Source organism: Dasypus novemcinctus, chromosome 21 (assembly GCF_030445035.2).
Source record: "Dasypus novemcinctus isolate mDasNov1 chromosome 21, mDasNov1.1.hap2, whole genome shotgun sequence".
NCBI classification, from domain to species: domain Eukaryota; kingdom Metazoa; phylum Chordata; class Mammalia; order Cingulata; family Dasypodidae; genus Dasypus; species Dasypus novemcinctus.
In genome coordinates this window covers 128,740-145,972 of record NC_080693.1, presented here as the reverse complement: position 1 = coordinate 145,972, position 17,233 = coordinate 128,740, and the positions used below count along the sequence as shown (strand labels likewise).

General features: G+C 42.9%; 1 long non-coding RNA gene across 1 annotated transcript; it reads right to left on the bottom strand.

Annotated features, from left to right (window-relative positions):
• Positions 1-3,942: 3,942 nt before the first annotated feature.
• On the bottom strand, positions 3,943-13,296 carry LOC131274918 (uncharacterized). The gene is made up of 3 exons (XR_009182206.1): positions 13,170-13,296; positions 4,074-4,163; positions 3,943-3,975 (listed from the first exon to the last, which is right to left on the bottom strand). It is a non-coding gene; the product is annotated as an uncharacterized lncRNA (long non-coding RNA).
• Positions 13,297-17,233: the final 3,937 nt, after the last annotated feature.

The window sequence follows — 17,233 nt, the reverse complement described above, 5'->3', positions numbered from 1 at the left end:
TATTTTTCCAGAGGGTTTGTTTCCCCCAATCTCCTGAATTCAGGTACACAGACATATCTCTTTTTGAGACTCTATGAGATGGAAAGTTCAAGGACATTTCAAGCAGGTGCTTAAACAAAGGGGGGAGGGGGTGGTGACCAAACTGACTGAAGGATTGATACATTACTTGGAACTGAAATATCATTCTTTGGGGTGACACTAGGATTCTCCACATAATAAAATGATGGCAAACAGTCAAATTTTGCGAAAATCCCATGAAGCTTTATGGGCAATTGGAAACGTCCCGGATGCGTTTCAATTTAGATAAGCATAAGGAAATGCATTACAAGAATAGAATATAAATTGTGCCTAAATGATGGAGTACCTTCAGCAATCAGTTAAAACCCAGTGGTCTGTCCACTGAATGGGCAGGACATTGAAATTTTCCTTCCCAAAGTCCATTCCTTATCATTGGATCCTCTTTCTCTCCCTTCTGTAAGCCCTCAGGGACTGCTGGCTTTGTGCCAGCCACTGCACATGACCGTACTCAGAGGGGAACCCCTAAGTGTCTGTGCTTGTGTCAAACAATGGGAGAAAAGCAAAGAACAGGAAAAATAAAGAGATCAATAGAGAGAATGAAATTCCCCTGGGAAAATCTAGAACTGACTGCAGAGAAACAGCTCACCTTTGCTGATGGGAAAATGAGAAGTTCAACATTAAGAGAATCTTGGACAAATATTAAGAGAATGTGACACTGAAATATTCTTTCCTAACCACTGAGATGTCCAACCTTAGTAGAAGTTCTTAATAATTATTGGAATTATTAGTGCTTCACGGCATCAACAAAAAGCACTCAAGTATAGAGCTACTTGGATTAAGTGATGGGATGAAGACTAGATCAAGGCAAAACTTGACCTGGGGTCAGTCAGTACTTAGTCCAGGATATACCCACCCCTGTTCCTTCCATTCCCCATCTGCATTCCTGGTGGGAGGCAAAATGCATCACCATGGACATACATGCTCTCTACCCCTGCTGAGACTAGTTGTTCAGAAAAGGATTGGTCTATTCGGGTCCCACTAGGTTTCTAAATATGACAAGGCTTAGTACATCACTACTAGTCCACGTCATGCAGAAGCAATATGATGTAGTGGAAAAGCAGGGACCAGCCATTTACCACCTAAGTCATTCGGGCCAGCATGTGACTGATGGCAGCTCCAGGTTCTGCACCTGTAGACTGTGCCTCATAACGCCCACCTTTCCCTAATACCTTATCTGGATCCTGAATGCCTGAGGGCAGGACCTTGGCTTAGTTCACTGCTAGTTCTTTGGGTGCCATGGTATGTACTCAGTAAGTATGTGCTGAATGAAAGGAGTAACAATGACACGTGTCAAACACCTCACACCCTGTCCAGATGAAGTAAGGCCTCAATACGTGGCAGGTTTCACGATCAGGAAGACCTTCATTTCAGCAGAAGACACTGGAGATCCTTGGATGATCCTCTAATTGTACACTGAGATGGAGTGGACACACTGTTTCCCCTAGAGGCACTGAGCTCTGCTGGGACTCCTGATGCCATGCTCATTGGTGGACATCTGTCTGGTGAGGTCAAAAGCATGTCTGCAGCAAGACACTACCTTGGTCTGGAAACATCCCCTCATAGACTGATGAGTTGCAAGGGAGGATTGAAAAAGCAGTGATTACCCAGTGGGGAAATCGGGCCACACCTTTGCCAGGTGAAGGAATTACTACCACCAGGGAGGGGTAGATTGGTGTGGCAAGCCTCCAGTTGGGGCACCCCGGGGCAGTTTTCCAACCAAGAGTGCAGAACCCCAATCTAATTATGAATCATCAGGAAACCTCAGACGAATGTAAAATGAGGAACATTCTATTGGAAAGGGGGTGGGGGAGAGCAGGGACTGTGTCCTTCAAAATTTCAAGGTCACAAAAGTTAAAGAAAGTTTGTAGTATGTGCTGATATAGCCTGTGCATAAATTCAAAATTGTTTCCAAGTGTACCTAGTCCCCAAAATGGCCAAATAAGTAATATAGGCCCCAGTATTTGAACGCTCAGAAAGGATGTAAGACTGAATGTGTATTCAGGGCTGCCTCCAGATGGAACGTGGAAGATATGCTAATCCAAGCTGGCTTGGATGTGGAGAATATGTAACTCGCCTGGAGGAAATAACCTATCTGATACTAAGATCAAACACTGAAGAACCTAACCAGAGGTCTGTTTGCATACCATCACAGTTAGTCTCCCTAATCCTATATCCTCTGTATAAAAAGGTCTGAAAAAGGCTATTCGGGGCTTGGTTTTTATTAAGACAAGAGTCTGCCGAGCCTGGCCGGTCAAAATAAATCAACTTCCTTCTCGGTACTCTCGTGTCCTGGCCTTCGATACTGCGCACACCCGATTTCTCTACAACATTTCCAGATCAAAGGAGGCTGTAGCTACACCCCCAATAAATGCAACACCAATTCCTAGACTAGATCCAGCACTGGAGGGGGCAAGGCTATGAAGGACCTTCCTTCCTTATGGAAGGAAGATTAGATGAAAGAATTTTATCAATGTAGATGTATGAAGTTAATATTGAAAGGTAGCTCTCTAAGATAAAATGCCTGTTAGTAAAAAACCCACACTGAAATGGTGAGGAGTAAAGGCTATGGTGTAAGAAGCATACCCTGTAATGGTTTAGAAAAAGAACTCTGTGTGTATGTGCTGTGGGGGCTGGAGGGAGGGGAAGAGTAGAGAGGAAAGGGGGAAGTAGAGATGGAGTAAATGGCAGTATAAATGGAGTGCTTGTTAATAATAGGCAAATGTGGGTAAAAGAATAAATGGATGGTAGGGAGTGGGGCATATGGGAATCCTGTACAGTTTTATGTGACAGTTGCATAATCTAAGTATCTTTAAAAAAAAAAAAAAGAATATATGAATGTTCCTTGAAATGGCTTTTTTTTGGGGGGGGGCAATCTTTCATAAGTTTAGAATGATTTCCAAATAAAGTCCTTAAAAAATAAAATGTGCCTGTGCAGAATCAGCAGCAGCAGTGTCTGGAATGGAGAGCTTGATGACATGGGCCCAGGGCAGCCTACACACGAAAGGCTTCCTGCTGTTCCAGGATGGGGTGATGCAGCAATGTCTCCACCAGGAAGGCAGTGGTGCCCAGATTCTGTCTAAGACCACCCCCCTAGCAATAAAAGACTAGGAGAAGAATAACAGCTTCCATTTATGGCATGTCCTGTGTTGCAAGACCCTTCTTGCATCATCTCATTCCATTTTTATAACAGCTATTATTCTCACTCCAATTAGCAGAAAATGAGGGCAATTAACTGGCCCACGGTAAACCCTTGAGCTGGGAATGACTGATACCCAAAGCAATTGCAAGCAAGTCACTCTGCTCAACTAACCCATACTCTCAGGGGACAAGGCTCTGACATTTATTGTCCCCTTTTCTCCTATTTCTTTAGCACAGAGACTTACCAGTGTGAGACTGCACATGGACTGACACCTCAGGGTATATAAATTGGCTCGTGCACAATCCCGCCTTGACATTGGCCACTCTAAGCCCATTCAACAAGAAGGGACTTAAAGAGTGTTCCTCACTCAAACCTCTCTCCCTATGACCAGGGTAAGTTCATCTTTTTAAGCCCCTCTAGGTTCATTCCTACTTCACCTCAAAACTGCCTTCTCCACAGCCACTTAAATTTTACTTCATGTAACTCTACCCAAACCCCCCTTTCCCTGTTCTCAGATAGTTCTGGTAGTTTCTCTTTGATATATTCTTTTCTTTTAAGTAATAATAAACTTTATTTTCAAAGAAGTTTTAGGCTTACAGAAAAACAACACGAGAAGGACAGGCCATTCCATACGACCCCACCACCACCACCCATGAATCCTCAGGGAACATGGTGGCCAGAATTCTGTGGCAGGCCCTGGCTAGTCTGAGAGCACCCTTACCTCACACCCTGGCAACGTCTCCAGCTGAATCTGACCACTGTAGGAACAAGGGAAGAAAAAAGATAGCAGGGGAATTTAAAGCACAAATGCTTCAATGTAAAAAGGAGGAGTCTGTTTTTGTTACTAAAAACATACTTCAGTGCAGAATCTTGTAATTCTAAGGCTTCTGCTGATTTCATGGGATAAAGGTTTACAACACTTCTCTTGCTAATATCTTCACTTAATCTAAAAGGTATGAGGGGAAAAGATGTAAGCAAATTTATTAAGCATTTATTTGCAATAAATTCTACCACTTTGGGTCATCTTTACTTTCAAAAGTTAGTATCTCTTTAGGATTAGATGATGAAAAGTTTATGATAAAATTTCAAACTACACAGTATTTTCCTACCACATTCCAAAATATAATTTTCCATTTGGTATATCTAAATCTAACTTATTTGCTACCTAACAGAAGTTTCTGAGAAAGCCATCATTTTCATAGGTATCATCTACTAAATTTTATTCTAGAATTTTATTAATTTACAGAAGCAAGTTAAGTTGTTGAGAGTACTACATTATGGAATATGCATAAGGGAATTTGGTTTTAATAGGATGAACTCTGATTTACACTAATGCTTTCACTTTAAATATAAGAATTCATAAATAATTGGTCATGCATTTTTATTTTTGAAATTTTCTAATATTTAGAATCTGAATGTTAACCAGTGAGATTTTTTACAGAGAGCTATAAAACCAGAAATCTCAGAAAGTCATATAAAAATCACAAAGCCATTTTAAAGGGTAGAAATGCATTCATGTTATACATGCCTATTGGAAATGCTATCAAACTAATGATCAGAAATCCTTGAGAGAAAAAAACAAGATAAAAACAAAACAGGACATCAGTGTTCCACTACATGTTTGAATGTTAAGTTTGTATAAAATCTAAATCTTTGAAATGTAATACAATAATCAGTGCTTAACAAAAATAAAATCAAAACAATAATGCCTGACAAAGTTATTCTCAATAAATACTTAATGAATAATTTTTTTTAAACCCACACAAAACACACACACACAATCTGGAATATCCAATGCATATATAAATGTTTTTGATTAATTTTCAGCCCCATGCCACTAGAAATAAACAACTTCCATCTCTTAAAGTGCCTTATCTTTTTAAGAAGCAACAGGTGGGCTGGAAAGTCTCCTTTTTCTATTTTTTTTTTAAACCAAGCTAGGTTTCCAGAAAAGTGTGGGTGTACTGGGTGGCTTAATGGGATCAGATTTTGAGACAGGATGGTTTGTGTATTTGGGCTAGGGTTTTTCCTAATTGCTGGAGGATAGAATCCTGGCTGGTTTTTCCTAGGAGTCCAAGATTTCCCTTGAAGGTTTGAGTAATTGGATGTGGTCCTTTAAACAGAATTTCAAAAGGTGAATAACCCCAGGACCTGGGGAAGCCTCTGACTCTGAGGAGTGCTAATGGGAGCAGATTTACTCAGGGGAGGCCTTTTTTTTTTTTTTAACAGAACTTGGCTAGGGTGGTTTTGAGAGTTAGGGTTTTACTTGCCCTGAGCTCTGGGGCTTATATGCTGTATGGAGTTTTCACTTAATTTGTAACATTTTGCTAGCTCTTGGATGATGGCTGCTATGACAGTCAGGACATTGTTGCTGCTTATTGATAAGGGTATTCTGTGCCGTGAAACTATTTTTCAGAGTGAAGCATTAGTTACTTTTTTGCTTTTTTAGTGCAGTGGGAAAGGCCTTGACCCAGCCTGAGAAGGTGCACATTATTACTAATGAGTACCTATACCCTCGACTTGGTTTTATTTCTGTAAAGGCCACTGCTAAGTTTTTAAAAGGGGCAGTTCCTGTGGGTTGGATGCCTGCCGGGCCTGGGGACCTTGGGAGGGGTTGTTTTTAGCGCAGGTTTGGCATTGGCTACTAACGGTGGTGCAGGGCGAGGCCATCTGGGCAATGTAGTAATATTTTCTGAGCAGGGCTCTTAAAGCAGCTTTGCCCAGGTGAGTGAGCTGGTGGTATTGTTGAACAAGGGTGTGGGCGGCCCCTTTGGGATGAAGACTCAGCCACCTGGGAGTAGCCAGTTTCCCTCAGGTGCTTTTTTGAGATGACAAACTTTAGATACCAAACTTGTTGCTGGCAAATCTGAGCCTATTTCCATCTCTGAGAAAACTGCTGCTGTCTGTGAATAGGGTTTGATCTGGGCAAGAAAGTGGCTTGTCCTGGAGGTCGGGGCACCTGGCATACACTTTTTTTGTTACTTCTGCACAGTCATGTTCAGGAGGTTTTCTTTTGGTCAGCAGGAAAGCGGCAGGATTCAGGAAAATGGGTGGGGGAGTTTTTGAAGCCCTGTGGGAGTTGAGTCCAAGTTAACTGAAATTTTTTGTTGAGTTTTGGGATTCTCCCATTCAAGAACAAATAGGGATTGGTTCTGGGGAACCACCCACAGGCAGAAAAAAAAGGATTTTTTTTTTCTTGTACTTTAACCTTATCATTTCCTTGGTTTTCTTTTTTTTTAATTGATTTTGTAAAAATATTACATTAAAAAAATATGAGGTCCCATTCGACCCCATCACCCCCACCGCACCCCTCCCCCCCCAGCAACACTCACTCCCATCATCAGTGGCCCCAGGCCATAACTGTCCCATTAAGAGGTACTGGCAGTAGTGGGAGTGTTTCAGCGTGAAGTATTCCTCCCTTTTCAGGGTGGCCTTTTGCGATTGGTTGGGTCTGGATTTTTTAAGGCTGCTGTTAACAGGGAGATTTTGTCTTGATTGACAAATACTGTTTGAGACTTTGAGGAGCTGGGAGATGTTTATTTCTGTGAACCCATTTAGCTTTCAAAGTTTCCATTTGATGTCTGATGCCTCCTGGGTGATGAGAGATGCACTGACCATTCTCTGGCTTTCCAGGGCTTCTGGGTTGAAGGGAGTGTAGATCCTGAAGGCTTTGCAGATCTCCCAGAGTTTCTTCAGGCTGTTGAGTGATGGAGGCCTTTTAGGATATGTTTGTGGGCTGCCTCGCTCCTTCTCGTACCATTCTGAGGAGGGCTTTTTGATACCACTGAAGGGCAGCCTGTCCCGGATTCGTGTTAAAGTTCCAGACTGGTTGAGCTTTTGGTGCTGCTTCTGGGGCCCATTCCTCTGGTTTCAAGACAGTTGTGGGGTCTGTTCTCACAACCAGTTTCTGGCTTCCATGAGGATCTGGCGTCTCTGCTCCATACTGAACAGGGTTAGGAGGAGTTGGAGGCAATCACCCCAAGTGGGGCGGTGGGCTTGGAAAATGGACTCCATGAGGTGGATAAGAGCCTGAGGCTTTTCCACATGTGAAGGGGTGTGGTGCTTCCAGTTTAAGAGATCTGCAGTTGTGAAAGGTTGATGAAACAGGATTGGCCTCCTGGGTTGTTCAGTCCCATCTGCACTGATCTGGGTGGACCCTGTGTTTTGTGGAGGGGCTTCTGAAGCACAGGCTGCACTGACTGATGTCCCCTTGCCAAAGGGGTTTCAGGATCCCCCTCAGGGCTGACAGGCCTGGGGGCCTGAAAGTGGAGTCGTCTCTGGGAGATCTGCTTGTGGAGGCTCCAGGGCAGGGAAATATTCTGGAATGGCTGTACTATACAGCAGGAATAGTGGATTTCCTTCTGGAGATTTTTGTAGAATAAAAGGTTTTCAAAGTCTGGCTGTTTGTGTTACTAGGACCCTACTCTGACCCTTCCTAAGAGAGCAGGGTTTGGGCAATTTCTAACCAGGAATTGAAGTAGGGAAACTGATTGGGGTGGCCAGGGGCTTCAGTGACTGTTTGCCAAACTGCATGAACCTTGGCCACCTCTAGGGTTCCCTCTGAGGGCTAATTAACATTAAACTTAGGCCACTCAACTTTGCACAGAATCTGGATATTTCTGGAGGACATACCATAATTCCTGGAAAAGGCCTTTTTGAAAAATTTTTTTTATTGACTTTGTAATAATACTACACCAAAAATATATTTATATGAGGTCCCATTCAACCCCACCACCCCCACCCCACCTCTCCCCCCCCAGCAACACCCACCCCCATCATTATGACACATCCACTGCACCTGGCAAGTACATCTCTGGGCACCTCTGCACCCCATGGTCAATGGTCCACACCATGGCCCATACTCTCCCCCATTCCATCCAGTGGGCCCCGCGAGGATCCACAACGTCCGGTGATTGCTCCTGAAGCACCATCCAGGGCAGCTCCATGTCCCAAAGACGTCTCCACCTCTCATCTCCTCCTGCCTTTCCCCATACCCATCAGCCACCATGTCCACTTTTCCCAATCCAATGCCACCTTTTCTATGTGGACATTGGATTGGTTGTGTCCATTGCACCTCTATGTCAAGAGGACATACCATCTAAGATAGTGAGTTTGGATTGTGATGATCCCATCCCTTAGCTGGTGTCACAGGTCAAACAAAGGAGGGGTGTTCCTCACAAGGCCACTCAGATGCCTGCTTGTCCGTGTTTCTCAAGAGAACTTAGCCTCACCTTAGCTAAGGCATTATGTAGAGTCTGGATTATCCATTATGCCATATGACATAGCCGCTGAGTGCAGGTTGGGACCCACTTGGGTTCTGTAGCACAGGCCATGGGCCACAGACTAGATCAGTAGAGGCCTCTGCAGTCCCCAGTCATTCACTCAATCACTCAGAGCTTACACAGTCCCACCCAAGGGAGTGCCCTATCCTGGAATCTTGAATCTCAAGATTTTAGGAGGTGATCAGTCTGCACTTGTATCTGGAGATGGGCCTGACTGGGTCTCAGAGCCCTGGGGCCTTACCTTTCCAGCATCTTCTTATGTTGTTCAATCCACCCCTCCACTGAGTCAGGCTGGGTCAGAGGACATGGCCCACAGGGATCCTTTCCCTGAAGGATGCCCCATCAAGGGGACAGGTGGTGCTGCCTCATTCATGTGGAGATCTCCACCAGCCATGCCTGCCAGTCTCAAACCAGAGGCTCAAAGGGCCAGCATAGTTGGGTTTCCCAGTCAGGGAACCAAATGTTGCTGTAAAGCTGGGAGTTCTGAGTGGCAGAAAAGCCCAAGTGGTACTCAGATTAGCAGAGGAACAGATTTACAACATACAGGCCCAGAGGAGAGTCAGTCTCCAAATTCTGAGCCCTGTTTTTCAGTTTTCATAGGTTTATATAAGATTTTATGTGGGACTAGCATGGCTCTCACTCATTGGCTAATGCATTGCTAGGTGGAATTTTGCAAGTGGGGTTACAGAGGCAGAAGGTAGGAGCAAGGTCATGCTTTTGCAGACTGATTTACAGAAGTGGAGGCAGGAGTGGTTTGTTAGATTACAGAAGTGGGGGGGCAGGCAGGAGTGGTTCATTTGATAATCTCCTGCAAGGCCATGTTCTCATGGGCTGATTTACAGAAGCAGGGCACAGGATTGGCTTGTTAGATAATTTTCTGCAAGGTTATGCTTTTTATTTCATAACAGCCAGGATACCAAGGAAAGAATTATATGTATATCAGAAGGTAATGAGATGCAACCCTTTCTTTCTACCAAATTCCACTTTTGGTGGTCAAGATTATCCTACTGAAGCAATCAAGTAGGAAAACCAGCTTTTACCAGTTGGCTGGGCCTGCACAGAAGAAGGCCCTGGCTGTCCTCACTTCAACTTGCTGATTAGCATAGTAAATTTCCCACCCAGGGGTGGAATTATCTGCCCCTTTCTTGATCACCCAATGTATGTGAAAGCATGATTTTCTGAACGTACTAATCATGCAATTATATAACCAGCTATGTGTGTTCATCCATAAGCAGAAAAACTGATGCATAATCAAAGAAAATGCTAAGTAGTAACTAGGCATTTAAGCAAGAGAGAAACTGCAGCATGGGGAGTTGGGTCTGAGTCACTTTGGACTGGCCTCGGCTCCTTACCTCTGCAGATGTAATAAATGTAGGTTTGCCTAGCTCTCATGTGAAAGTTTTCTTCATGTCATCTCTGCTTATCCAAAGAGGCCCTTCTCTGAGGCCTAACAACTATATCTTACACTATATAGGAAAAAAGAATAACTGAGAAGTATTTAAAATGACTAAATTCATTTACAGAAGCCAAAACATTAGAAGTACAGACTAGATCTCCTATTCGTTCAATCCCCAAATGTAATGTGTTCACACACACCAATTCAAGTAAACCTCATACACTGAATATGTCAATCTATGTAAAAGATACTCCAGGAACTTATTATTTCAATTTAAAAATCCACAAAAACCATTCATAAAGACTATTTCATTTATTTAAAAAACTGACTGAAAAGGAAGGAAATATAGTTTCTGAACTGATAAGGCCATAATTATTCAATTAATTATCAATGATTAGTAGTAACTCATAAAGTTTAGTTTCAACAAATAAATAGGTTACTAGTTAAAACTTCTTTACTTTCTGACTTGGGGTATTTGTGGGAAGGGCCAGTTATCTATCTTCTTCATGCTTAGCAGTATTGTATACCACTATAGTTATTTACATTAAACTTCACAGATAAAACCCAAACAGATTAAAAAACAAACAAAATATTGGTATCGTCTCTTGTAATAATATTAGCCACCATTTATGCAATGGCCCCTATGTGTTAGACATATGTAATCTCAGTTTATTCTACAGACAAGAAAAATGGAATTTAGAGAAATGTAGTGATTTCTGAAGGATGCACAGGTATTACATGAAGAAACTGGGATTCAAAATCAGGCTTTGTGATTTCAAAGACTCCTGCTTTTAACCACTCATTATGCTTAAAATGTTGCTTACCAAAAAAAAACAAGAGTCAGTCACCAACTGCTTCCACCTCATCAAAACAGATTATTCAAAATTGGACCTGTTCAACATTTATTTAGCACTTAGCATACATCTCACACCCTGCAAGGTTCTGGAGATCTGGCCTCTGTCATTGGGAGGCTCACAGTCTATCTGGAAAGATAGGCAATAGAAATGCTTTGCTTTGTTTATTGTTTTGTTTTGTTTTTTTAAAGATTTATTTATTTATTTAATTTCCCCCCCCTCCCCTGGTTCTGTTCTTGGTGTCTATTTGCTGCGTCTTGTTTCTTTGTCCGCTTCTGTTGTCATCAGCGGCATGGGAAGTGTGGGCGGTGCCATTCCTGGGCAGGCTGCACTTTCTTTTCACACTGGGCGGCTTTCCTCACGGGCGCACTCCTTGAGCGTGGGGCTCCCCCACGTGGGGGACACCCTTGCGTGGCACAGCACTCTTTGCGCGCATCAGCACTGCGCATGGCCAGCTCCACACGGGTCAAGGAGGCCCGGGGCTTGAACCGCGGACCTCCCATGTGGTAGACGGACGCCCTAACCACTGGGCCAAGTCTGTTTCCCTGCTTTGTTTATTGAAGGAAGTAGAAAAAGATGGCAGACAAAATAACTTTAATGCATTTTAACAAATAATTTTCAAATCTATTATAATTGGGAGGCTTTATTGTCAGATGTAATGACTGAAATGAGTTTATGAAGTCTTTTGCTCTATACACAGGTTCATGTAGGAATTGTGGATGCAAATATTAAAATAAATGAAGCCAAGAGTTTCAAATGAATTGAGCAAGTGGAGAACCAAGAAAAGAAGAGAATATAAATTTAGGTTACCATGTTTATTATTAAAGCTTTAATAGCTTTAATTTAGATATTTCCCTAAGCATTTATTTAATCTGAATTCCTCAATCACATTTGTGATAATGATAAAGTAAGTCATATGTTGCTTCCTCAAGGGAGTCATTCTGGATTCCCAGCATGAATAAAGCAACTTTATTTGCACAGCAGGATGTCCCAGAAAACTTTAAAAATCACTGAGGAGAGGTAGGCCTTTTTAACTATGTAAAGTCTCCACCACCAATTAACATTTCCACCCTGAAAGGATCACAAACTAAGAAAGTCTCCTTTAACAAATTCTTTGGTCTTATTTCTCTGACTTCTTGGGGATTTGTAACTAATTTAAAGTATTAGGATATATTCCTGAATATTCTATAGCAGCCTTCAAATTCTGACTGTGACGTTTATTCATAAAAGAAACTTTCTAATAAGCTCTAATGAGCTTTGTATTACTACAGTGATATGTGTAAATCCACACTTTCCTGAGTTTAGGATGCTGGCTGAAAGTGGAAAGCCGGCTGTTAAATGTCATGCCCTGGATCCTTGCGTGTGATATGGAAACCAGGGTCAGCATGTTCTGGAAAAGTACTGAGAGCTGCCACAAAATTGTAGCCTCAAAGAAAATCAAAGTTTGGGTACCTTAACTTCTGGCCAGTTTGCAATAAAATGGTGTCATATTTTCCTTGTTAAAAAGGCCACAGATGCTGTATCCTGGCCTCAGGATTTACTACAACTCAATTTCAGTCAATTACGTGTAATCGGTTGCTTTCATCTGTGGAGCTGATTCCACCTGAGGAAAACACCTCCATTTCCTGGATATCGGATTTGGGGATCCAGGTTCACTTTGTAGGGGGCCCAGTGTGCCCTCCCAGAGCTCACCCCAACCCTCCATGGTGCTCTCCAGCTCCTCACGGGACCAGGCCTGGAACCTGGAGCCTCCGGCTCCCAAGGTGCCTTCCTCCTCACCCACGGGGCCCACGAGCAGGGGGGAGAAGGTGAAGGTCATGAGGGGGCCTCCACCCGGAGCCACCAGAGGGTGCAGCAGAACCCAAAGACGCACACTGAGCTGTCCAGGCCCCGAGGGGGCGCTGCAGGGCGAGGCCGAGCAGAGACCCTCTGGAAGAGCTGAGCAGCTCTGAGGGGCTACACGACCACCTGGGCCACGAGGACCGGCCTCTGTGCAGGACCAGGAGCCCAGGACCGTGTCCTCTGCAGCCAGGAAAGTGGCTGCAGTGCTGCCAGTGGCTGGTGTGGTCCAAGACACGACCACCCCAGGGAGCAGAGGCTTTGGGGACCAGCCCAGGTGCTCCCAGTCACCTGCTGGCAGCCAGGGCTCCTCCCACTGCAGAGCAGGGGCTCCTCCCTCAGCTGCCCTGTGCTCCAGGGCAGCTGCTTTCCCTGAACGTTTATCTTCTCACAGGCTCCCCCCACCTGTAGCCCTCCCCTCCAGGTGCCCCTGCGTCTCTGACCCACCTCTGACTTTTGGAGACATGTACCTCCTAGGAAGGGCCCCCCCCTGCTCTGTCATCCTTGCCTGCTTGTGCTGGACCCCACAGTTCCTGTCCCCCCTTCACTGTGACTTATCACCCTCATGATGTCCTACATACCTTATCTTGTTTCATCATGGAGGAAAATTTAAGCCTTTGCAGAAAAACATGGTTGTTCCTGAAGATAATTTCTAAAGAACAGATACAGAGAAGAGTTACACTCACAAGACAATCATTCATGTCATTACCAAACTACCAATTTAATGCAAACCTAAAGCTGATTCCATGAGCGTCCATCCAAAGTACCATTTTATTCTTAGACTTGTACATAGAACAGTCTCAAATAATGACAAAAGGACTCTGCTTTCCACCATTCTTTCTTCTGTTTGATCAACCATAAATCAAAGCAAAAATACAGCTCCATAAAAATGACAACACTGACTTTTTTTTGGAAATCTTAGTTCTCAGGAAGTGCCAAAAAGTTTTGTGTATTTCATTGCATATATTTGTTAGTTCAATACAAATATATAATCTCCCAGACTATACTCAAATGTCCATCTTTCAAAAAGGACCTGGTTTTCTGGATTATTTAGACAATTCACTGCCTTCTTCAGGTAGGGAGTAGAAAAGAGATGATTCCCTTCTGTGCTCCAGGAAAGTCGCCTTCCAGTGGTTTATAAAGGATGGCTATCATAGCCAGCAAAATAGATTCAGTCTGCAACTACAACCTTGTGCACACACCCATACATACACACACACACACACACACAGGAACGCAGTTAACACTCTCATCAACACTTGACCAAGCAGAAAGCCTAAATACATTCAAAATTGAATTCTTAAGGAAAAATGACTTGAATCTAATTTTTAAAAACTTAAGCCTTCAATATTGAATCTACTCCATAAGATCACGTTTCCATTTAAAAAGTAGAAAAGTTAACTCAAACAGAAATGAAACAGAATAATGTGGTGTTTTAGTTTGACATGGAGCTCCCAATGCAAAGTACCAGAAAGTGGTTGGCTTTTACAACCCATTTATTAGGCCAAAATCTGACAGTTCTGTGGTTGTGAAATAGCCAAATCGAGGCACCATCAGAGATGCTTTCTCACCAAATTCAGCTCCTGGTGACCCCGGCGCCCTGCCACGTGGAGGGACAAGCAGCAGCAGATCTCTCTGCCTGGTCCCTGCATTTGCTCAAGGCTCACTGTTTCCCAGAGCTTGGCTGCGGGTACCAGGCATGTGGCTCATCTCTTCAGCCTTGAGCTGCTCCATGAGCCCAGCCTCTTGGGGGCTTCAGGCTTCAGCTTCAGCTGCTAGTGATCCTTGAGGCCTCTCATACGGCAGGGTCAAAATGGTGATTTCCTTTCTCTAAGTCTCCTCCCTGTGTCTCCATTTATGTAAGGCCCAGGAAGAGGGAGGAAACCAAGCCTGGGTCATGCCTCACTGATGGAGTCCCATCAAAATGAACTGATCACTCAAGTGATTTATTCAGGGTGAGAACAAAATCAAAGGCAATCAAAAGGTCTCACCATCATAGGAATGAATTAAAAAACATAAAATTTGGGGAGGAGTCACCAAATTCAAACTCTCACACCTGGACATCACTCTCCTACTAAATAGGTTTACAAAAAACTAGAGAAAGCGTATGTGGGGTAAATAAGCCAATAGAAGGAAAAATCCTACATTTACGAGGTTGCTCAGCACACTATTATTTCTAAGGAATAGCTCTTGGAAACAATGCACTGTCCAGGACTAGAAGTCTCTCTGTTTGACAGGTGAACTTCCACATAACCCCTTGTTTTAAGTGGCATCTTACTGCACACAGGGGTGAATGGTCCTTAGTCCAGGGCATCACTGAATCCACACCTCTGGAAAGTAAACCCCAGTCTTCTGCAGTGGGCAGGAGCTACGGGCTGCTGATCATTCTGTCCAGACTCCCCCTCTCCTGACCTACCTTTCTCCCCACCTGTTCCACCACAGGGTCCCTGATGTCTGCAGTGCCAAGCCCTGCAGGGATCAGAGCATAAATGAGCAGGCCTGTCCTTCTGCCACTGCTTCTCAGGTTAGGGTTCTCTACTTTTGCCAACAAGTTACTAGTCCTAAGTCCACACTTTACTTTCAATATTTTATTATTCTGTTTCCCTTGTCTCCCTGTTGATCCTTGTGGTTCAGTCCTTTAAATTAATTACTTTATCATCATTTAAGTTATGTGAGAAACAGAGGTGTCAATTTTCATTTCTCAGTGATTATTGGGAAGAGTTTCATAAAATTCTTACATTAATGTTCATACCCTGTTGAATCTAATGTTCTAGAACCCTTTAGAGGATAATATTGTGTGTATGTGTTGTGTATTGAGGAAAGAACACTGGACTCAGATTCCTAGTGGAGTCTAAATTTTATGCTTATAAAATATTTTGTATCCCATATATAATTTTCCTTATTCTTTTGTCCTTGTATTTAAATTTAGTTAAGGAAGAGATGTGGCTAAGGCAACTAAGCTCCTGTCTACCACAAGGGAGATCTGTGATTTGATTTCCAGTGCATCCTAAAGAAGACAGTGAGCTGGTATGATAGGCAGGAACAGCGACCTGATGCAACAAGATGACACAAGAGACTGAGAAGAAAAAACATAATGAGAGACATGACAGGGCAGGGCATGCAGGGGTCTTAAGTGATTACGCATCTCCCTCCCATATCAGCAGTCCTGGGTTCAGTTCCTGGTGTCTCCTAAAAACAGCATGTGGCAAGTGCAAACAATGAGGGAGTAGGGAGAAATAAAATCTTTAAAAACATAAATAAAAATTAAATTTGCTTAACTTTTAAGATCTTTCTTTTGCAAGTAACATTAAATTTTTGTCAAATCAAGTGTACTTTCAAGGAATGAATAGAACCAGCCTTATCTAAACTTAAAAAATGATTTTTCCACATACAATAGAAGTATATCTTCTTTTTGTCAAACATGGTTGTGCCCCACCTGCACACTAGAAGTAAATCTTCAAAACTAAGGAGAATTTTGAAATGTAGATTTTTTTTTTTACCTTTTGACAGAGGATTATAAAGTTGAATCTAAAATCATTTGTTTTTATCTGACATTTCCTTCTTATAGTACATATACATATCCTCACCTATGTACATTTATGTCTATAATGCAAAACATAGATCCAACAGATATAAGTGCCAAATGTATTCATATAGTTTTTTATTCCATGCAAAGGTGAATGACAGAAACTCATCATAAACTAACTGTAACCTAAAAGGTAATTAAATTTTTTGAATACCTGGGATTTCTAAGACTTAGTTCAGCTCAAAGTACAACTGGATAGAATAGGGATGTCAAATGATATTTTTAGGGTTCTATCATTTCCTCATTCTTTCTCCTTACATATATGTATACATGTATATATGAATTTCTGTGTATGCATATAAGTATATATGGTTATAGTTTATCATATAAATTTGATCATGCTTTTAACAGTATTTCTTTTTTTTAAAGATTTATTTCTCTCCCCTTCCCCCCATCCCAATTGTCTGTTCTCTGTGTCTATTTGCTGCATCATCTTCTTTATCTGCTTTTTGTCAGCAGCATGGGAATCTGTGTTTCTTTTTTTGCGTCATCTTGTTGCTTCAGCTCTCCGTGTGTGTGGCACCATTCCTGGGCAGGCTACACTTTCTTTCACCCTGGATGGCTCTCCTTATGGGGTGCACTCCTTCTCCATGGAGCTCCCCTATGCAGAGGACACCCCTGCATGGCAGGGCACTCCTTGTGCTCATCAGCACTGTGCATGGGCCAGTTCCACATGGGTCAAGGAGGCCCGGGGTTTGAACTGTGGGCCTCCCATGTGGTAGACGGACACCATAACCACTGGGCCAAGTCCACTGCCCAACAGCATCTTGAAAAAGCATCTAACAAGTGCTTTTTAAAATCATAGTTTTTAAATCATAGTTTATCACAGTTCCCTCAGGAGGCTAATTCACAGAATGAAAGAATGGAATACTTTTTATTTTTCTTTCAGAACTTCCTTCTGTTAGTGTAGATTAGAGCCATGAAAGGAAAACACTGTTCATTTTATATTCAAAGGACGTTCACTGCTTCTGCTCTGATAGACTTCTCCTCCGGCACTTGTGACATGTCGGCTGCTCAGCCTCTACAAGGCCAGGCAGGTTTGGGATCTCCCAACTTTGT